Here is a 23,988-nt window from a genome sequence, read left to right as displayed (position 1 = left end):
CCATGGCAACAGGCTCCCTCAATGGCAAGGAGCTTTGCTCTGTCTGGACACAGAACACAGCTTTTGGCTTGGTTCCACTCAAATCATGAGGCACATTTCCTTTTAGCTGCTTTAATTTCTCACACTCTGAGATTAGATGGCCCTTTCCTTGACAGAAATAACATTTTCTGCTGTATTTGGAGTCTTTCTCATCTGGTTTTGGTTTTCCCTCCAAAATCTGATTCCTGGACTGGCTCTGCCCAGAAGTTTTATCAACAAAATGGCCGCCCATTTTTGGCGGGCTCTGAACTAACCCTTTGGAGTACTTAGGGTCCCATGTTTCCCTCATGTTTTCTTCAGAATAATTCAGGTTTTGATGTTGTGCCTTAACCTGTGTGCCTTCTTTTGGTTTCTTTTCTAGCTGCAATTCCTTCTCTTTTATTCTCAAATCCAGCTCCTTTTGCTTAGCCTCAAACTCAGCCCTGATCTGTAAAAGTTCTTCCTCAGCCCTAGCTTTTATCTCTTTTACTTTTTCTTCAGTCTTATCTCTGATTTCTTTTAATTTAATGTCTTTTTGCTGATTATATTTTTCAAGATCTTGCTCACTTTGTCTGACCTGAGCCTCATACTTTTCTTTCTTTGACATTTCTTCAACTGATAAATTGTTAATAAACTTATTTAGGAAATCCAATTCCAATTGTACCATTCTAATTTGGTGTTTCAGTTCCATCTCTTTTATCCTCATGGCCATTCCCCTTTTCTTGGCATCTGCCTCTGCCTGACGGATTTCAGCTCTTTCTCTGGCCTCCCTTTCCAATTGTTTCATCCTAAATTCATGCTGTTGGGCTAGGAGCATTTTTCTAAGTTCTGAGGTCAGTTCTCCCGTGCTCTCCTCCTGCACTGAGCCAAATTCCTCCTCAGAACCTTGGTCCACCTGGGGTTCCCTCACTTCACCCATTTCTGCCATTTGGCTTCGAGTCAAGGGCATAATCCCCCCCCAGAACAGGCTGCTTTCAAAAGTCAAGCCTCAAAATAAAGCGACCACTTTTTTTTTCTTTTCTCTTTTGCCTCAGAACCAGCCTTCTATAGATTGCTGCTGTTCTTTCAGCACTAACTTGCAACTGTTGCCAGCCAGAGTCCACCCCCCTCTGCTAGGCCTCTCAGCAGACAGGCTAGATCACTGCTACTTCACTCAGCTTTGCCTCAGCCTTTTCCCGCCAAAACAGGTTGCCTCAGAGCTCCCTAATCTAGTCCCCAATCTGAGGTGGCACGTTCTTCCACTAGCGTACCTCCCCGTGAGGTAAGCCTAGAAGATTACCTACGCGCTCTCAGATTTTCCCTGATTAGACCCCCCTTGCTCTGGGCACACTTGCCAAGGCTTTGCTGGACCACTGGACAACTGGACCAGTCGTATCCCACACGCTGGACACCAATCAATGTGACAACCCCAGACCTACTGGGATATGCCACAGTTTCACTAAGCTGCCACCAACCATTCCCTGTAAGGAGTCACACAGACCAGGAATGGATTTTTAACAAATAATCGAATAAGGTTTATTTAAATAACACACAGGGAAAAATAAAATGATCAAGTGAATAAGATACAGTAACGTGGCTTAGTCTCAATCATACATACACCAGTTTGGTTCACACAGAACACCTTTAAATAAAGCACAGACCCCGAACCTATCAGTTCTGGCTACCCATACAGACACCTGAACCTATCAGGTAGGTACTGACTGACACACAGTAGTACCCTGTCTGACACACAGACTCCCACTCCAGCTTCTTCTCTCAGCTCTCCTTCAGCTCTCCTAACTTCTCCACACAAACTCCACATATATATACAGTACAGCCCCTCCTCCTGATGTCCCGCCTTCCACTCCCCATAGGATGGAACTTTCCCTCCAACCCATGACAGACAGGTAACATCAGTGCTGTATGTAACAGTCCTTTGCATTTTTTGGGAGAAAGACCATATAAACAGGAAAAAAATCTGTTACATATGAAGTCTTTCCACCTGATTAGGGATCCTAACTAATCAGGGTTCTAAATTGCACAAAGAAGCTCCACCCGTAGCAGACTGTCCTCTTCAGATAGTCCTTCTTTACACAGAGACAGTGATGGGTGCAGGGCAGGCTCCACAGGCACCAGTCTAAACCTTGCATCTGCACCCATTCAATGTCTAAAGCAAGGGTCTCCAAACTACGGCCCATGGGCCACAGCCTCCAGCTGTATCCAGAAGATAAGAGGTGCACCAGAAAAGATACAGCAACAAGGGTGCGCATCAGAAAATAATCTGCTCTGAGCCAATAAGAGTTGTCAAGCCAGATGTGATTTCAGAGGAAAGTTATATGAGTTAGTAGCAATTCAGAACACTTCAGACTTATCACCATCTCATTTTGCTGCACATGTAATCTAGGCCACACAGAAAATATTGCCAGCTTAGTGCTGGAAAAATACATTTGCCATTATATCAACATCCAACCAACCAACCAAACAAATGGCAGAGGTATTCAAACCATCTTCTCCAAGCTGCACGGAGGGCAGAAACTTCCTTCTGTGATGTATACTTTTCAGTAACTGATCGCTAGGAATGACACTTTTAGTGGAAGTTATTTTATTATTTTGACTTCATTCCACTTGTGTAATATAATGCTTTGAAAAATATAACACCTTGATGCTCAATCTAATGTTGTGAAGAGGTTTTATTTTCTTATATGCTCAAAGCAAATTAGTTCAGCAGTACTAATCATTTTTGCACCACCTTACAAAACAGGACATCATCGTTTGAATTTGAGAAGACTGATTCAGCACCTGACTTAATAAAAATGTTGTCTTGACAAGCCCTTCTAGATGAAATATTAATAAAGAAAAGCAACAGGGCAAAAGAGACAACAAAGGATTGATTGAACAACTTCTAGAGAAGAACTGGTTTAACACATTTTAAACACCTGGGTAAGAGGATATTAATTGCTCGCTTTGTGTTCTCTTTAACTCAAGCTATATTGATTGACAACTGTGCCATTAGTAATTAACACGATGAACATGCCCTGTCACCTCAGGCGAAAACCTTGCTAGATACAAAACACAGGGGGGGCGGGGGAGAGAAGGAAAAAACACCGTCTCATTCTGTATGCTCCTGACAACCCTGCTTAATATGTCAACAGAATGTGAAGCATGCTTATATGCAGACAAACCATGATGTTTCATTTAGTTTAATTTTATTGGAGAGGGAAGAAATGCTTCTATCTGGTGAAAATACATCTTGGTTGCTTTTGACTACCATCTTTTTGTGTGGTATTTGCTCAATGCTTCTACTTACTGTTCATCTACTTACTGTTTTTATCTCTAAATATAGTATTTTATTATATATTTTTATATTTAAAAGGAAGGCAGCAGGAAAAGAGGAAGACCAAATATGGGATGGACCGAATCCCTAGAAGAGACCATAGGCTTGAGTCTGAAAGAGCTAAGCAGGACAGCTGAGGACAGGACATTTTGGAGGGTGCTCATTGATAGGGCCACCATGAGTCTGAGGAGGCTTGACAGCACATAACAAGAATAACAATGAGGTAAGAAAAAAAAATCTGGACAAGGCTGTATGGTCCTCAAAATAATAAAAAAATGTAGGAACAGGTGATACCTTTATTGGATTATTAAGAAGAAGAAGAAATAAAGTGAGCTTTCAGTGGTAATTCATCTTCCTCAGGCTGTGCACCAAGTTCTTTCTCCTTTAAAGAGAAAGGTAGGATAAAAAAATAATTGAAATAATTAACAAATAACATTTGTTTCCCTCTCTGCCACCTTCCATTTTCTTTTCTATACCTTCCTTTCCCTGAAAAGGCTGAGCCATTTCAAACAGAAAGAAAAAGAAGAAAAACAGGCTCTGTTGCTGCCACCAACTGGATTTTTCAGGTAATTACCCATTTTTAATACATTCTCAACATCTCTCAGAAGCACAGAAGTGTTTCTTCAGATCTGCTTGCTTTCTTTCAGCCTACAAAGGAATGCAGCCAGTAACTGATTTCTTATTTAAAGAGATTTCAAGTGAGGATTTGAAGCTGCCCACAAATTAGGATGGCAGGAGGAATACCTCTCAATAACTTATGTGGGACTGAGAGGTGGGGGGAAAATGCATTGTTTGTGCTGCTTATATACTACCCCATACTGCTTCAAGCACTCTCTGGGCGGTTTACAAGTTAATTATGCAGGCTACACATTGCCCTCCCCCCACCAGCAAGCTGGGTACTCATTTTACCGACCTTGGAAGGAGAGAATGCTGAGTAAACCTTGAGCCAGCTACCTGTGATTGAACCCCAGGTCGGGAGCACAGTTTTGGCTGCAGTACAGCGGTTTAACCACTGTGCCATGAGGCTCTCATTGTTTGTGTTGTGTTTATTGTTATTTTACTGTTGTTATTTGTTCTTCTCTTATTTCTTTTTTCATTAATAATTGAAATAAATAAGTACAACTCTGTACTTACTTATAAGTAAACTCTGACCTGCTTCTGGGTCAGACCAGTCTTCAGTGTTGATCACTGTTCAAACCTATTCTGATTTTATACAGATAGTTCAGTGGTAAAGATCCCTGGCTGTAGATGTTGGGAGTTCAATTCCCCACTCTGCCTCCTTAACAGGGGTTGGACTTGATCCACTGGGTCCCTTCCAGCACTACAGTTCTGTGATGATGATTCCCTCTTTTCTGCCTTTTCTCTCCTCTTTAAACAGTTCAGAGCAACTTCTTTCAAGGATGTATTTTTTTTCAGCATGCTTTTCACCTTGCTAGATTGCTAGATGTTCTGGGCACGGCAGCCATTGACAGTCAATCCCACTTCTAATTTCCACAGAATCACTTCTGTAGCGGGGGAAAGAGATGAAACATAGAAGCTGTTTTTCTTTTCTTTCCTTTTTTAAAAAATTGTAGACTGTGTCTGAGTTTTCCATGGTGTATACAAAAGGTCCTAGACTTACTGATATGTATTTTACAAAGTGGAATGAATGGAGGGGGAGGTCACAGTCATTCCCTTCAAGAAATAAGCTTATGGTGAGGAAGGCCTCATTTCCTTTCTGCTCTTGACTTTTCTATAGAATAGATGGCAGTCAATATTACCCACACAGAGAATGGGCTGATATTTCATTTAACAAAAGGGGATAACATATTCTAAAAGAGAGTTTTGAATATTTTTGTCCCCCAATTCAAATAAAAAATGTGTGTCAATTCGGCAAGCACATCATGGAAAACCAAGACTCTTTCATGAACTGATGAAAAAAGGTGGTGGGGGAGAGAGAAAAAAATAGTCTACAAGATAGTTGTATAAAGTGTATATAGAACATTGGTTGTTGTGGGTTTTCCAGCCTCTTTGGCCGTGTTCTGAAGGTTGTTCTTCCTGACGTTTCACCAGTTTCTGTGGCTGGCATCTTCAGAGGACTGGAGTAGGAACTCTGTCCATGCTCTGTTGCTGTTTGTTGGATAGTTTAGTATTTATAGCTGTGAGAACAGCTTTTGTCCTTTGTTTTTGGAGATAGGGTGATCAGCGTATTTTTGTGGTGGATGTATTGTTGTGGTAAGAGGGAGAGATTATCTGTCACTGTGGTAGGGCCTACACAAAAACTCAAACCACCACCCACGACAAAAAAGAGGCACAATCAAAACACTGGTAGACTGTGCAAATTGGAACTGTGAAGCTCAATTTCTCAGCACCAAACTCAGCAATCTGAATTGGGCCCTACAGGTGAATGGCTATTCCCAGAATGAAATCAAAAGAGCCATCAAACCAAGAAAAGAACACAAAACTTAAGAGGAAAAACAGCCACCCACAAATAAAGTATTTCTGTCATACATCAAAGGGGTCACAGATCACATGGGGAAACTTTTGAAAAAGCACAACCTACAAACAGTATTCAGACTCGCTACAAAAATACAACAAATGTTACAGTCAGCAAAGGACAGAAGGGACCCCCTCACCACTGCAGGAGTATACCGCATACCTTGTAGTTGTGGACAGGTATATATTGGAACCACAAAACGCAGCATTCACGGCAGAATCAAAGAACATGAGAGACACTGCAGACTAAAACAACAGGAAAAATCAGCAGGAGCTGAACATGCCCTAAAACAAGCTGGACATGAAATTCTATTTCAAAATACTGAAGTACTGGACAACACTAGCAAGCATTATGTTAGACTGCACAGGGAAGCCATTGAAATCTATAAACATCAGCACAGCTTCAACAAAAAAGAATAAAGTCTAAAACTTAATAATGCCTGGCTCCCAGCATGGAAAAACACAGCCGCAAAAGGTCAAAGAACTCTACCCAGCCACAAGGACCAGGGATCATTGCACAAAAAAGACCAGCTAAAGACACCCATCAACCACAGTGACAGATAATCTCTCCCCCTTATCACAACAATGCATCCACAACAAAAACACGTTGATCACCCTATCTCAAAAAAAGGACAACAGCTGTTCCAACAGCTATAAATTCTCAATTATCCAACAAACATCAACAGAGCATGGACAGAGTTCCTACTCCAGTCCTCTGAAGATGCTGGCCACAGACAGTGGCGAAACGTCAGGAAGAACAACATTCAGAACACGGCCAAAGAGCCCGAAAAACCCACAACAACCATCAGATCCCGGCTGTGAAAGCCGTTGAGAATACATTGCATATAGAACAATACAGAAGTAGAATTGGGGCTTAATTTGATTCAGGTTTTAGAAATGGATCCAATTTTCACTTACATTGATCTGATTTTATTGGAATGCCTTTGGCCTGGGATATGTAAAGTAACAAAGGACACAGGCAGTATTCTCACTACATCAATTTTTTGGGTACAAATTAGTGTTTATACTCAAGCAAGTAGATTTAAGCAACCAGGCAACAGAATCAAACACCCTTTTATTTCTGTAAACCTGGTGGTGTTCCACTGTAAGTGAATTTAAAATTAAAATGGGAACTGAAGATGCTCAGACTAATTCTTCTCTCTCTCTCTCTCTCTTTCCTCTTTTAATCAGATATGCCAAAGAGTTTACACAGAGGTCATTATAAAATATAGAATAGAACTGAGAGGAGAGAAATGTTATGCATTAGTTGAAGTAAAACTCATGGTTCATTAGTTGCTCTCTAAGACCATTAAGTCCAAGGTTTAAAATTACCTAGCTGCTGCAACACTATTTTTTTTAACCTTTTATCTTGATCATAAACTGTATGGAGTTAAACTGGAAATGATAAATGACCTGAAGTTAAAGATGAGCAGTAAAGGGGACAGGTTTGCAGGGGCCACCAATTTATTTATTATTTGCAACCTCTGTATGCTAATCCACAAAATAATAAGTGGCTTGCATACAGAGGTGTTAACAAATGCACATCCAGTAGTATGAAAATCTAAGCCTATCAGCTGTGAAAGGATTTCTCTAAACCGGATGAATGGACAATAAAATGGAAAATGTGGTCCAGTGGAAGTGTACATTGATATATTTTGAGGAGGAAGGCAATTTTCCAGTTCTTGGGCTTCCTTTTGCCCTCATGTGGACATTCTGTGAAAGTAGATGCTGAGATAGGCAGGTCTTTGGCAACCTGATATGAGCAACAAAGCTCATCCTATCATGTTAATGTTCATGGCAGTGTAAATAATGAATAATTATGTGCTGTCAATTCAATTCTGACAGCAAAAAAAAAAAAAAAAAACCTTTTGAGGGTTTTCTAGATGGAGAATACTCTGAAGTGGAATACCCCCTTCTTCTGGGGAGCCCCTAGCTGGCTCTTCTCCCATGAGGCACAGTGGAGAATCAAAATCCCAACATACATCAGCTAGATACCTAAATTACTGAGCTACTATCTGGCCAGCTTCAATGTAAACATATACAAACAAGGTACATGGTGCCCTGTTTGAAAATTTTAGAATGAATTTAAATATTCATTTGCTGAAAACATTGCTGATGGCAAAATGCAAGTAAATGAAGAGCCTACACAGACTAAAACAACTGGTTTTGGCCTGAGGGAAGCTCTGAGGAGACCATTAAAGAGATTGTCCTCCACTATTGTGGGACTTGAGGCATATTTTGTCTGGTGGGTGTTTTGCTTGTGCTTTTGCTTTTTGGCTGCATATTCAATGAAGACATTGACAAAAGGAACCAGAAAGAGAGAGTCTGAGAGACAGAGAGGGAGGGAGGGAGGGAGGGAGAGAGAGAGAGAGAGAGAAGAGAAACTTCAGTTCTGGAGGGTGATGCTGCAAAGTATAGGAGCAACTATTATATGTGCCTCTCTGCTGTGGGGGGAAGATGCCACCCCCCAATGCTATTGCATGGTACCAGAAATCATTGTGTGTAGGCAAATAAATTGTCAGCTTCTTTTCTCAAAATATGTCCATGACCTGTGCATGTTACACTTGGGAGGCAAAGTCTAGAGCAGGCAGGTATTAAATATGTCCCAGAGTTCCAACTAGCTCTCTAAGGCTATTTTTGTGTTCCCAGGCTCTTCCCAAGAGAGAGAGTTGCTGAGAAAAACAGACGAATTGCTGCTCCTGGAAGCTCCAAGGAGTGACAATTCACTTTTTCAATAGATTACAGCCAAAGTAAAAACAGATTTTGAAAGTGGGAGCAGACTTATAGCCAGGTCTGTTCGTATTTGTTTTATGTTTTGTGGATTTTGGGGGGCGGGGGGGCATCTAGGACAATCTATGTGGGTCTCCATATTGTTCCTAGGCATAGACCATCAGCACATAGACCCAGTATATGAACCCACCCTTGTTTAGATGATACAAATTACAGGCAAGATGCTAAAGCCTATTAAGAAAAAGAGGAAAGGGATCCCGCAATACTTTACACGGAAAAATTTATCTGATGCAAAGAGCACAGCCATCTTGCTCCTTATGTCTATCTATCTGTCTGTCTATCTGTTTGTTTCTTTCCTTGCTTGCTTGTTGGCTAACAGTATTTCAGAGGGATTGCCAAGTGATCAGCTTTCTTTGGACAATGAGGAATTCAATGGACGATGGACCTGAAAGGTTGCGTTTGATTGAGCCCTGGTTCCTGTCATGTAGTAGCTGTGCTAGTTAACCTGGCATGGCTATAAGATGCCACCTGTCAATATGAAACTCTGTAAATGTCATAGCTTAGCTACATTTGGTCTTTTCCCACAAAAGTACAAAGAAATTAAATTAAATTTAACAGTACTTGGCATTTATGCAGTGTTTTAGCATGTTCAAAGTCCTTCCATGTACAATCTATGGTGGCAACAAATAAACATACTGTATTCAGAAGGGCAAAGAACAGCCCACGTACTTTTGGAAGCAGGAGATGACTTTGTCCTTGTGAAAGAAAAATAAGCAAACATTTCCTATAGGGCTTCTATTCTATACTTGTTTTCTTCAAAGTATGCCATACTGATTTTAGTAGAGTTAATTTTAAGTACTCGTTCTTTGAAGTGCAGAATTATTTTAATTTCCAGTTTACAATTTGTTGATAAGCGTGATGTGAAAAGTGACTGCAAATGAACACAGACGTTCAGCAATGGGAAGGGCACATCTATAGGGAGAGGGTTTGACTGTTGTCAGCTCAGAACAATGAATGAGACTAAAGCAGGGTTTTAGCAGGAGAGCAAAAAATGAAAGTGCATGATGCACTTGCTTCCTTTGGTAAACAGGGGGTAAATGAGCAGACCCTATCCAAATGAAATGGCAGGAACTGTAGCTCCAAGGACTGAAAGAGGCATCCCTGTGTACCTTCCCGCCTTCTATTTCCATATACATTGTATATGATCCTGCATGATCAAAATGTTAAAGGAATTCACAGAAAACATCTCCGATTTATGGGAAACTGAATAGCTTCTCCATAAAGTACTGCAGCAGTATGGTGAAGGAGATAAACTAGAAAACAGACTATGAATGGCTAAAGGTTGACAAGCCTTTAAAAAGTCAGGCTCTGTCTCTTGATGTTCCAGTGATTTATTCCTCTTAATAAGAATCGGATGAGTCTATCCATTTATGTAGCCACCAGTCATGTCTAAAAAAACATTAAGTAGAGTAGTCCACCACGACTAGATAGGCGGGATATAAATTAAATAAATAAATAAATAAATAAATAAATAAATTATAAGAACATAAGAAGAGGCCTGCTGGATCAGGCCAAGGGCCCATCTAGCCCAGTTCCCTATATCTCACCAGTGGTCACACCAGATGCCTCTGGGAGCACACAAGACAAATAGATAGCTGTATCCTGATAGCCCTACGATGCATCTGGCATGTGGAGGCACCTTCCTTCTGAGCCTGGAGATTGTACATCTTCATCATGGTTTATAACCTGCGATGGACTCTTTCCAAGATTTTGTATGTTATCCAGCAGTGACACTGTGTTTCTGATACGACTAACAAATGAAAAAGGCAAAATTTCTAAAATGCAAATTATTTAATTATTATTAATTATTATTAAATAATGACATTAAAAGTCAAGGAGGATAACTTGGTTTTTAATGTAGCCATTTCTTGGCTGAAATCTTGTTTTGGTGGAGTCTTTTTGACCCGGAGAAACCTTTGGGAACCTCAAGACGGGGGGGGGGGGGAGAGGAGGAAGACTTTTATATCCAAAAATTGGTAGGATCAGGAAGAGTGATTTCAGAGATTAAAAGCTGCCTCCATCATCATGCTGAGGCTCCCAAAGGCTTCCCCACATCAAAAGGGATCTGAGGGAGTCTCAGGATCAGGGGTGGGGGATAGGAAGTTAAAATTAAACTAAATTAAACATGCCTGCTGATAACTTAACCAGCATTTACAGTGTACAGTTCCAGCAAGAAGGTTTAAGCAATTGGGGTTTTACTCAGTTTGTGTTTTTAAAAAGTTGTGAGCTGCCTTGGTTTCCTGAACTGGGAGAAAGGCAGCAGGAGAATGAAATAAAATGAATAAGTTTCCTGATTTTAATTTTGGTAAGTAACAGCCTTAGAACTGCAAAGCTGGAAGTTTCTATTTAAATAAATATTGTGTAAGTCAAAATAACAAATATACTTAGCATGGTTTTTTTTGGGGGGGAGTAGGTCTGCTCCTCCAAGTGGTGAGAAATATCACTCTGACACAGTACCTAATTTTTTTCACCCACGTATCTTGCTGTTAGGATATTTTGTGATCCGATTGGTCACTGGAAAATGAACCTTCAGCTTAATTTGTAAATCCAATTATTAAGGAATATATCTCTAGGAAGATCCCAGTGTGGGAGTGAAAGACAATAAATTACAAGGTTTATTCATACTCCTAAGTTCTTGTTTGACCCTCAGAATGACATTTTTCTAATGATTATACAGCCTGGCTTCCTAGTATGTTATTATGCAAAGATCTTATGAGTTTTATAGCTGACTATAATTTGCGTGTTATTTTTTTCTCTGAATCTTCTGACTCAACATTATACCCCTGCCCAGCATGCTTTTTCAGCAGCCTTTTCAGTTTGCCCATGTGCTTGAACACACTCCCTGCAATAATATCAGCAGTGATATTATAACTTTCTGAGTGCAGAGAGCCTCATTCAACTGACAGTGTTACGAATGGGGTGCCACCCATTCATAACACTGTCAGAAGACACCTATACATAATACTACCACTTATAAATAACATTGCCCCCCTCCGCTATCCTGATTCTCCTCTTGTGGCAATTTTTCTATCCAAGTATCAAGTTCCAGAATCTCTCTTAAATTTACTCTTATGATGTAGATTCCCCCCCCCAAAAAAAAATTACTTTCAGGATTCATACATGGGATGAATGCCCCATTTTCTCAGCGGAGGGGGACAGCCATGATCAAAGGACCTGTGTATAAAAAATGGGATGGAAAACTGTGCCATCTTGTGCAAATAAATATGTCACAGCTGCTGTTCACTTACTGCCATCTCCTGACATGATATATGTTAGCCACTGATGCAATTTGTCACCTGTCATAGATCTGCCATTTCTGTGTACTGGCTAGATTGTTAGGCAGGTTTCTGATCCGAGTTACCCCTTCCTCCTGCCTTCCTTATTTTATTGCTTGAAGTCTGACTTTCAGAATTGCATCTGATAGCAATGTAGATGTTATTCTCTGCTTCCTTTGGATATGCTGCTACAATTTATATCGAAGTTCAAAACATCACCTTGCATGCTAAATATTCTAAGATAGTGGGAGCCAATGACATTCAACCCTTTTGTATCTTGCATTCTCTTCTAATCAGAGTACCATTCAGAGATAGCCAACAAAGCTCTCAGTGAGTAAAGAATGAGAACACCTTTGTCTTTCTTACAATAAAGATTTCTATTCCTTTCACTACAAAGGAAATCACAAAGGACAAATGTACATCCACTGAGCCTGAAATCTGTGCATCAGATTTTGCTGGATCAACACAATGGAAAGTTTTGCAAATCTACTAAATACAATTATTTGTTTTAAATAGGGAATTATGCATTCTTGACTTGGGGAGTAGCTTGTGAAGATGATCTACCTCTACTGAACAGACACAAAATGCACAATATTTCATATCTTAAAATTAAGGCCAAGCCCAATCCAGTTGGGAACATGGGGAACTATAGTACACCAAGGCAGACCTCCCATCTTTCGAGCTCAGCATTTTCTACACTGACTGGTAGCTACTGTCTTTGTATCTCAAACAAGTGTCTGTCATATCAATTTCTGAAAATGAATCCTTTTTTGTGCAAAACAGGCATTCAAACACTGAGAGAGAGACTACAGTACATGCTAAACAAAACTTGACGAACAATAAGGAAGGGAAGTTGTATAAAAGACAGTTCATTTTACGTAAATATTTTATTTATTTAAAATACTTTTTACCTCGCCTTTCTCCTTAAGAAAGGACCCAAGGCTACTTGCATCATTAAAAGACAATATTTTAAACTAATAACTGTAAGTACACAAATACTAAAAAAGGTCAAACAAATACCACATTAAAAAAGTAAACAAAAACATCCAGTAGCGATGTATGGAAGTGAGAGCTGGACCATAAAGAAGGCTGACTGCTGAAGAATTGATGCTTTTGAACTGTGGTGCTGGAGGAGACTCTTGAGAGTCCCCTGGACTGCAAGGAGAACAAACCTATCCATTTTGAAAAAAAATCAACCCTGAGTGGAAGGACAGATCCTGAAGCTGAGACTCCAATACTTTGGCCATCTCATGAGAAGAGAAGACTCCCTGGAAAAGACCCTGATATTGGGAAAGTGTGAGGGCAAGAGGAGAAGGGGACAACAGAGGACGAGATGGTTGGACAGTGTTACCGAAGCTACCAACATCAATTTGACTCAACTCCAGGAGGCAGTGGAAGACAGGATGGCCTGGTGTGCTCTGGTTCATGGGGTCACAAAGAGTTGGACATGACTTAACAGCAATAGCAAAACAAAAATAACACCAAAATAGATTTAAAAACAGCATAGCAAAACCATCCATTAAAAAACCCCATTCAGACAGCTAGTTGTTACAGGAAAGCTCACCAGAAGAGAAAGGTGTTTGACTCCTTGTCCTAGTAATACTTGTGTAATGAATATCACCTCAAAAGGTACTCTTTGTACCTTTTGAGTCAAAAGATATTGGAAACAAGTGTGGGAAATGGTAAAAGAAATTATTCAACAAACAATCAATATAAAACCGGATAATAGTATTATTGAATATTATGTCAGAAATTATTGATAAGAAAATAAAATATTGTCTAATGTATATACTCACAGCAGCCAGGCTACACTGGGCCCCAAAATGGAAAAGTGAAGAAATACCAACAACAGAAGAGTTGCTAAAGAAGTTGTGGGACACAGCAGAACTTGATACACTTTCAAAAGCATTGCGGGAACAACCAAGAGACTATGTAAAACAAAGCTGGAATTTAATATAGTTTTGGGCCCAGGAAAAGACAGGAGTTTAGGGTGAACTTGATCATTTATGTACTCAGTTCTCACTGGGAACCAACTGGAGAAATCTGAGAGCCAAACGATGTTGGAGTCTCTGACTCCAAAGGAGGAGGGCTTATCTTAGTTAGTAGTGAGGTATTTTTCCTCTTTTGTTTGTTCTTTTTATTTGTTGTTGTTTTGTAGTGATTGGTGGGCTGCTGTCCCTTATTTTGTCTGTTTGTAGTGTTTTATTTTAAATAAAATTTTACTTTAAAAAAAGGTACTCTTTGCCAAACAGGGAGGAATGGTAAATCGAGATTTCACTAGAGCAATACTGCCATTGTCAATATTTGATTCAAATAATTTGTCTTGCAACTCGCCTACTGTTACGGATGAATGCAGTGTATTTCAGCAGACAGGAGCGGAGAAACAGTTTAATGAGAAAATGTTGTTTTGTCTCTCTTGTTAGAGCACCAGGTGACAATATCACAAGTCCATAAGAGAATGAAGTACCGTGGTCAGCAGTTCCAGTTATATACTCCCTGTCACCTGCTCTTTTCATCTTACAATGAACCTTGCAGCATCTCTACAGATGCTTTTATTTCCTCTTCAGCTCTTCTTTTGCAGCTGATGTCAACCTCATTCCCACTTCATTTTTTTCCTGTACTAGTTCATTTCATTTCATCTTCATTATCATCCCTGCAAGAAGATATACTTTATTACTCATCTGGTAGTCTTAACTTTATAACTTCCTCAAATGATAATTACTAATCAAACGGAATTTTTTGTACTGACTTCCATATTCTTGGTAAACTTTTCATTGAGTCATCTATAATTGTGAGTACTACTCATGGAAGAGCTTTATTTCAAGTCTCCTAATCAAGTGAGTGACTATTAAGGCTGTGTGCTGGCCCTCCAATTCAGTCCATTGTCCCACTAATGGCACATTAATTTGGACCTAATTTACTCTGTGCCCTTTGGGAAACATATCTATCTGGTCCATGTCTCTGCCCATGTCAGTATTTGTATGTTGCTGTAACACCAACCAACCGACCGACCGACCGACCGACCGACCAACCAACCAACCAACCAACCAACCAACCAACCAACCAACCAACCAAGAACTGCAAATTGCTACAACATGGTGTGTGTGTGTGGGGGGAGGTGTTACACAGCACCACCAGAATTATCACTAGCAGCATTATTTGCCCACCTCCAAAAATTTTTGAACATTGGCAAGAACAAGAAAAGGGAAACAGAGGAAGTGGGGAAGGAGAAAGACAGAACTTAACATCCTAAAGTGAAGTTTATACCTAACATCTCAAAACCCATACAGGAATGCAGGGATTTGTTGATGTGTCCACGTGTACACACACACACACACACACACACACACACACACACACACACACACACACACACTAGTCCTAATAGTGTAACAAATATGAATAAAAGCAAGGGGCAAAACAAAATTGCAGAATGGAAGGCCCCATGCTGCACTGATACAAATTTCTCACTTTGTGTTGCAGGTAAACCAAATGGCATGGAAGGGAGCTGCAAGAGAATATTCAACTGGTAGCCTCATTCATGATGTATGGAAGTGAGAGCTGGACCATAAAGAAAGCTAACCACCAAAGAATTGATGCCTTTGAATTGTGGTGCTGGAGGAGGCTCTTGAGAGTCCCCTGGACTGCAAGGAGAACAAACCTATCAATTCTAAAGGAAATCAAGCCTGAGTGCTCACTGGAAGGACAGATCCTGAAGCTGAGGCTCCAATACTTTGGCCATCTCATGAGAAGAGAAGAGTCCCTGGAAAAGACCTTGATGTTAGGAAAGTGTGAGGGGAAGAGGAGAAAGGGACGACAGAGGATGAGATGGTTGGACAGTGTCATCGAAGCAACCAACATGAATTTGACCAAACTCCAGGAGGCAGTGGAAGACAGGAGAGCCTGGTGTGCTCTGGTCCATGGGGAGCATATGTAACATGACTAAAAGACTAAACAACAATGATGAGCCTCATTCAATGTGTTCTCCATTGATTCAGTGTCTTCTTCACAAGGTACTGATGCTTGTGATTGCCTTTTTGCTGCTTTTAATCCTGTTTATAAATTAACATTTTACTCCCACAGAATAGCTTTCATATGATGGATTCATGGGGGATGCTGCTTAACCCTCTAAGTGTTCCTGGACTCTTTGCACTGCCCTGATTCACCATGGAAATGCACAAACAACCCAGGTTCGGTTAGAGTTTTCGCATTCAGCCAAATGCCGTGCACAGCTCAAGTGAATGTAGTCTCTAGTTCAAATGGCTGTTGCTTGAGTTGATTCATGTCTTGAATGAAAGTGTCCAGTTCTCTCTGGTGCAGTGGGTGTGATCTGAGGAAACCATCTATGGTAAATATGCTTCCATACGCCTTTAATATCCTGATAAATGTCAGGAAGACAGTGGTCTCAGGACTGAACATGACTGGTAATCTCTTCTTGCATGCCTCACTCTATCTCTCATCTCCTTTAGCTCGCTTCCTGTATTACCTGTTACATATGCTCCCAATGAATAGTAACACCACTTGCATACATTGAACTTTATTTATGTGCTCGGAGTCATACACGAATAGCACAAAAATCTTACAGTCCCCACCCATGGAGTTCACAACTAACAAATACAAAGCACATTTCCTCAGGTTCTGTTTTCTGTATAGCTTTCCCAACTCTTCTGCTGTGCAGCAGATTCATCTGGCAGGTTCATTGCTTTTCGGATAATTGATGAGATAATTACGTTCACCTTTTGAGTATGTAAAGTAATAAATGGTTCTCACAGGTTAAATGAATCCTCACTTCCAGTACAGAAGCTCCACAGCCCATAGCGAATCTGCAGTCTGAAGAGTATCAAATATTTTATGATCTTCAATTAAATGACAATTTCTTCATAGAGATTTTTAGTTTAATTAATCTATTATCCTGATTACAGTAGGAATAATTATGGTAGGAATACAATAAACTCCCACCAAATGTCTCATTCTTTGCAAGGAATCACTAACTACTATGAGAGTTCTCATCTTCAGTGCAAGAATGAAACAAGGAGTGTTTGTTTTTTTAACATTTCCCTATGTTATGTAGAATGTCTCTGTACAAAACAAGTTGTCTGTTTCCTTTCTGAGTCTCAACACATACACATTCACCAAGCATAGATGTGATTAATGAAAACGACACCGTCAACCTTTAAAAATGTCCGCACATGAAGTCAGCAATGATTGTAATCTTGAACAATCATGCCATTGCACAATGTGTACAAAAACCATTCTCATGAATGAAAAACTTCTAATTGAGAAGGACAGAGAAAATCTCACTGCCTTGCAGCTTGTTCATTTCTTGTTCTCATGCATGAGAATAAGATGGGCATGAATTTACAACCCTAGTTATGGATATGTTTTAGATGTGTATTTATTGGGCCAAATCCTGGTTTTAATATTTGTCCACTGTAAGTGAATTTACCCTCTTGGGAGCTGCCTAGCCTCTAGGGGAAAATCTACCTCATTGTGGTGAAATTATATGAAAAAGTTTGTTTATCTTTATATGAATAGCGAGGCAGTAAGACCAGCTTTAAGTTACTCCAGGGAGATCCAGGTGTGTCCAACTCCTGAAAGTTACTTTAGTGAGATTTTCTGAGGAGCTTAATAAATTTAGTTACCTAATAGTTTGTTCATTTTATTGTAAAAGCAACTATTTCTGAAGTTCTTTTTGAATGATTCTCTAATAGAAGATATTGACTTCAAATGTAGATTTCACTGACATTTTAATTGTTGCAATACAACATCCTAAACTTTAAACAAGAGTCTGTATAGTCTGGGGGCTGACTAACTTCATGTATGGGGCCAGCCATGCTGACCTGCTTTTTATGCAGAAAATATCTATATTGCTCCAAATGCGTATAAGCCTGTTTTATCATGTACTGAGGACATATGATTTTTGCCCTCTCAACCGTGGAATAAAGATGCGAGACAAGAATTATGGATTAAAACATGAGCCATACTTTATTAATCATAATCCATGTTGCCATCCTTTGGCAAAGGGAGTTTGCTGTAGTGCAGAATCAGGTTAAACCATAGAGGTCTCAAAGGAACCCTTAAACAACAACTGGGCGAGTTCCTGACCCCAAGTTTTCACGGTCTTAAAAGACAGTGAGAACCTGGCTGGCTGCAATATGACGACCCGTGGACCTCAAGCCACCTTCTTCTTGCTGACTGTTGGTCTGGTTGTGGCCCCAGTGCATCTTTCCCCCAAGCACTGTAATCGTATGATCCGCAGCACTGGGAGGTCCGATGGGTTATAGCTTAGCTGAGTTTGCAATGGGACTCACCAGAAAACCTGTTGTATCCGCACTACCTGCCATAGCATAGGGACTAGCCATGCTAAGTCCCATGCCCTCCATCAAGCCTATCAAGCTCAGCAAGCAGGCCCCCCTTTGATGTCTTCAAGGAAGACATCCAAACCCAAATTGGACAGATGTACACCATCATTCCGAAAAAACTCAGGCCTATCCAAGCGGATCCTCTGGTGACCAATTACCGATCCAAGGCTGGCACAGACCGCTCTGCAAACCTTCCAGTTAACACTCCTGCATGCTGTGTTAATGGGGAAAAATTCCTGGCATCTCTCCATGCCAACCGAGGTACGATCATGAACCATAGAATATGCATGGCTGGATACATGGCCTTCAACCATCTCGGGTCGTGTAAAACGTCCAAGATTGCAGCCTTTTCATGAAACCTGGCCAGATCATTGCCACCCAGATGTATTACCAATAGATCTGGTGGAAATTGGCCAAAGGCCACAGCCCTGCATAACTAACTCCACAGCATTCCACACAGCCCTTTCCATACAATGTGGGTTCTGGCTCCAAGGCCCAGGTTGTTTCCCCATGGGGATGCAGCTGCATAATGTGCTGCCCAATAAACGTAGCTGTGGCCCAAAATCACAATGTGTCATCATCTCACCATCACCAAGGAACCTGCGGAGACATAACCAAACCAGCTTCTGCCTAGACGTTAGGAAGTGTTCTAATATACCTACAATAATCGGATGAAGACCACCGACCCAAACGCTTAATTTCGTCTGTATTGTATCCCAAGGCTGCAGCTGTGGATGCTGCACCAATTCTAAAGGAATGTGTGCCAAAATGTGATCCCTGCACACCAACTCTGTCCAACGCTAGGTTTGTCAACTTCCAGAACTGGTACTTCGTTAATGGCGAACTATCGCTATGCTTAAAGAAATATCTTTGATTCTGTTCCCTAACTTCCACGTATGCAATTGTGGCCTTCACAGGGCAAATGTCTTCTATGTGGCAACATGTTAGCATAAGTTGAGCACCCCTACCTAGTTGATTGGCCTTGGATAATCAAATGTAAATTAGAACTGTATTGTCCACAACCCTAACATCCTGCCATTGCAAAGCTACCCGAGTCTCGTCATTCTTACCAGCAGCAACCACCTCACTAATCCTAAGGGCCCCAAAAAATGTCAACAAGGGTGCTGCTCTAAATAAAACTATTTCATATTCATCCCTACACAAAAACTCCCACTGTTTACAGATGAATTCTAAGAACGCAGGTGATAAGGGAGCCCTGGTATCCTGAAATCTACCCCTTTCCTTAGACCACTCTTCAATCATTTTCTTAATGTGGTAATCTGATGAATAATCCTGATACCCATTAATCCTAGCATAGAAGGCGAGCACGGACAACCTACCCTGAATACTTCGAGGTGCCAATCCCCTTCTATTTAAATACACAGTGAATTGTTGAAGGTGATCCACTGGTGCAGGCCAGACAGACTCCAAATTAACCAGCTTCCTAAATTCCTGAAACTCTATACTCACAGCCGAGTACCCTTTCCGTGTCCTCGGTGATAATCCCTTTGTCAGACCCTTCGGTCCTAGTTGGCTCCTTTATCCCTTCCTTTAAAAAAAAGAAAAAGAAAGAAAAAACTACACTCTTTCACTCTCCAAAGCTCCGATCGCACTGAAGTGTGATCCACACAAGCTGTGCAGTCACGGCTCCCCTCTTTATTGCCGCTACCAATTCCTATTAATACAATTGTTTAATGATAAATAAATGGATTAATATTAAATTAAGACTAGGCTAAGCAAGCGGAATTTAAAAAAATGCTAAAATTAAAAACCCAAAACAAAAAGATTAGCAATCAAACAGGGGTAGGGAGTCGATGCTACCCCCTCCAATACTCCTAATTGCTGTACCTCGTAGGCCTCGATTGATGATGCAGCTCACAACAGAGCCAAGAAACGGAGCTCTATCCTTCACTCGTGCCAGAAAAGGAAGAGGGTGGGGGAGGGGGGAATGTCCCTTAAATAACCTGACGCTCCTTCCTCTCACCCTGGCCGTTCTCGAGAGACTAAGAGTCTCACGTCATCTGGGGAGGGAGGCAAAGATGAGCTATGCTGCTGAAGCATTGGACCAGCAGTGGCTTGATCAATTAAAATCCAAGAGATTGGAAGCCTCTTTCTAAGTAATCTAGGCAAAAAGGGTGTTTAGGAACCTGGAAAGGCTGAAAGCTCAGGGGAATCTGCTTGTCACAAAGAGGAACCAGATAACATTTTTAAAAAGTTGTAATATTACGGAACATCATACTGAGGTTTTTCAGTGAGAGAGCACACAAGTTTCAATGATTTGTTTCACTTTATTTCATTTAATGTTACATCCTGCAAAACTACCCTAGGGCTCAGAATACAGTTGGAAGTATGTAGTGTCCCTGGTCATAAAGCATGTCCTTATCCTTCAAGTGGATTTATGAATAAAGGAGAGAGAGAGAAAAAACCCACAGCATTTACAGTGTTCCCCTGCTCTCCCTGATCCTTCAGAAAATACTGCTAAATCTCAAAGTTCATGTTCTGAACTCAAGGTTCTGTTCTTCAAGTGGCAGAAAAGCCCTGCCACTCAAGCAGGTGACTTTGTCATAAATGCCTAAGTAGTATTTTTCCCTCTTTCATCTGTCTTCAACAGCCAAAGCCTGTACAATTCTCTCTTTTTTAGGATCTCCGCTTCAACAGAAATGCTCACTGGTGGTAGATTTTACACATTTCATGACTCATGACCCCCTGCCCCATGAAGCAGTCCTGTAAACTCAGCTGATTTTCTTTCATCTGTGGTACTTCTCTGGGGCACTGCAGTGCATTCTTAATGAGGCCCGCACTTCCTTCATAATTTCAAAGGTGCAGAGGGCTTGCTAATTAACTTGATATACAGCCACAGAGGTATCCACGGTGAGAAGACTAGAAAGCCTTAAGGGCAGAGCATAAAATGACATTCTTTCTCTTGAGGAACTGCCAGACATTATTTCTTATTATTTGTGTCAGCAAAACCTCTTGCTACCATTTTAGCAAAACCAGTGGGGCAACTTGATGAACTCTGTAACTAATGGGCAATGAATTGTTGAAAGCTCTATTACAGTGTGTACAGCAGTGCCCTGTCTCGACCAAGTACATTCTTGTAATGCTTCTTTTCCAGTAATGACTGCTTTATTTATCTCATCTGTCCTTCTTCAAGTTAATTAAAGATGCCATTGTAAAGTGGATAGGAAATTGCATACATATTCCTTTGACATGGAACTTTGGTATGATAGCTTTTGGGGATAGGAAAGGGTTTTCATTCTGAAGTGTCTTAACCCATTTTGGCTTTCTGGAATTTATATATAAATGAAGTGTTCCTCACATAATATTGTATACTATTTTACATGCTTTTTGAATTTTGTGGTGCAGTTCTTCATTCAAAAAGCATGTAAGATCACACATCCGGTAGTTACATATATAACAGTGCCTGTGACAGTAAATTATGAAAATGTAGATGATAGAGAAAAATGCATTAAAAAGTAAGTGTGATATTTTTGTCAATTTTTTAAAATTATAGACTGAAATTAATAGGACAGGCATATGATTGCACAGGTGTGAAAGGGACTCAAATTAGAAAGAAACTGATTTGCCAATCCATATTTGTCATGGAAGTTTCATTTAATGAAAGAATGAATAGCTAATTATATGCCAGCAAGTCAGATCTCACTTACGGTGACCCTTTCCAGGGTTTTGGAGGCATAAAATACTAAAAAGTGGTTTACCAGTTCCTTCTGCGGGTGCTCTAGGACTGTAAAGTTTGGTCAAGGCTATACAAACTGATTCTTTTCACAAGAAACACAGTGAGATATTGGTTCCTGGAATAATAGCCAGTTAGTCCAACTCCCTGAGCTATCCAGCCAGTGATAGTGTTCTAGACCAACTACTGAATGGATATTTCAAGAAATGCTTTCACAAATGCACTGTATTACAGAATGAACTTGTGAGGGGAGAAATACAACTTTTAAAAAGACAAATTTTTAAATGAAATACACATTACATTAAGATGCAAATAAGTAATTCCAGAAGAAAACGCCTTTGTTAACATATGGCACTTGTGCATGAATGTTTATGAATAAAACAGAATATTAAATTTGAAAATGGTTGAATGAGTAACAGCTGGTTTATCTTTGAAACAGCATATGAGATCATTATAATATTTTGTAGACATGCCAAATTATAGTAGAAATATTGGCTAGATGAGCATTTCTCTTTGTTTGTATATTGATGATGAATTGACTGTGGTGGCCTTAAATCTGGCTGTTCACCAGCTCTCACTCAACAATATCTTTTTTTTTTTGCAGTTTTCTACATTGTGAATACTTAATGAATGTACAGTTCTTATACAATATGAAAGTGATACAATTTTTATCCCAATGAGACAAAATTTAAGTTGGAGATTTGAACTGGTAGCAACAATCCAGATTACTTTGTGCCTGTAAATTCAGTGATATCCCATGTATGCTGGTGATATAGCTACCCACTTCTGCACTTTGGAGTTTTGCCTGAAAAACGAATGTCATATTTCTAAAAGAATCTGGACTGAATAAAAGAGGCTAGAATGGACTTCACAAATAGTTTCAGATGTGCAAAAGGATCCTGGCATGGCTTAGATTCTCTAGCACAGTGGTTCTTAACTTTGGTTACTCAGGTGTTTTTGAACTGCAACTCCCAGAAACCCCAGCCAGCAGAGCTGATGGTGAAGGCTTCTGGGAGTTGCAGTCCAAAAACATCTGAGTAACAAAGGATAAGAACCAGTGCTCAAGCACACCCCACACTTGAAACGTTACTTTTGAGAAAAGATCTTATTATGTTGTAAGCCGCCTCCATGTTGTAAGCCGCCTAGAGTGGTCTATCGACTAGATAGGCGGGATATAAATAAATAAATAAATAAATAAATAAATAAATAAATAAATAAATAAATAAATAAATAAATAAATAAATAAATATGTTATTCATTGATATCAAACTATTTTCACTTTAGCCCAGGAAAGTAGTTTGGTTGGTTGCTTGGCTTAATATTTTACCTTTAGGGTTATCATAGTGCCACTGAGGTATGCAGGATAATGCTCTTAGGTTCTCCTAAGAAGACCTCTCAAGCACTGTCTGTGTCTCTAACAGTAGAAAATATAAATTCCACATTAACAATCTTAACATATGAATCCTATTGTAGTCAGAGTATGTCTTACTACTCCCAGTGTGCATGATAGGACTGATTTAACAAAAAGCTACTACTTTTAACCAGGATATTTAAAGGCCAATGACCAGGTACCATCCTTTTGTGATTTGCTTTGAGGTTCAGGACATGAAGAGGAAAGAGATAAAGAAGGCAAAGCAGCAAGAAGGAAATGCAAAACCCAGAATGATTCATCCACAGCACCCTGGGAATAGGCAGACAAGGGGCAGACACAGCCAACAACCTGCTATCTGAGGCTTTTTAGCCCATAATGCAATTTAAAATTATTAATTATGAGGATAACACAAATCCTGAAAAATTATGCGACAAATGCTGCTAAAAATTCCATGAAATGAACTTATAAAAATGATTTTGTATATTTTGATTCAGTCATCAATCTAAAGGGCGACTGCAGTCAATAAATTAGAAGATGACTGGGACTAGGAAGTGCAGCAATGAAGAACCTAGAAAAGATCATCAAGTGTAAGGATGTGTCGTTGGAGATCAAGACCAAGATCATCCACACTCTTGTATTTCTGATCACTTGGTATGGGTGAAAAAGCTGGACAGGTAAGAAAGGTGACG

The 23,988-nt window shown here is 40.1% G+C and overlaps 2 long non-coding RNA genes across 2 annotated transcripts in view; one reads left to right on the top strand and one right to left on the bottom strand.

The window, feature by feature from the left end:
* LOC144585842 (uncharacterized) overlaps positions 1–23,988 on the bottom strand; it is a 757,174-nt gene that overhangs the window by 312,471 nt on the left and 420,715 nt on the right. The window lies entirely within an intron of this gene.
* LOC144585843 (uncharacterized) lies at positions 1,994–20,658 on the top strand. Its single transcript, XR_013540431.1, has 3 exons — positions 1,994–3,554; positions 3,826–3,897; positions 15,355–20,658. It is a non-coding gene; the product is annotated as an uncharacterized LOC144585843 (long non-coding RNA).

The sequence above is a fragment of the Pogona vitticeps genome, chromosome 1 (assembly GCF_051106095.1).
Source record: "Pogona vitticeps strain Pit_001003342236 chromosome 1, PviZW2.1, whole genome shotgun sequence".
NCBI lineage: Eukaryota > Metazoa > Chordata > Lepidosauria > Squamata > Agamidae > Pogona > Pogona vitticeps.
The sequence above is the reverse complement of the archived record's forward strand: the minus strand, read 5'-3'. Positions and strand labels throughout refer to the sequence as shown.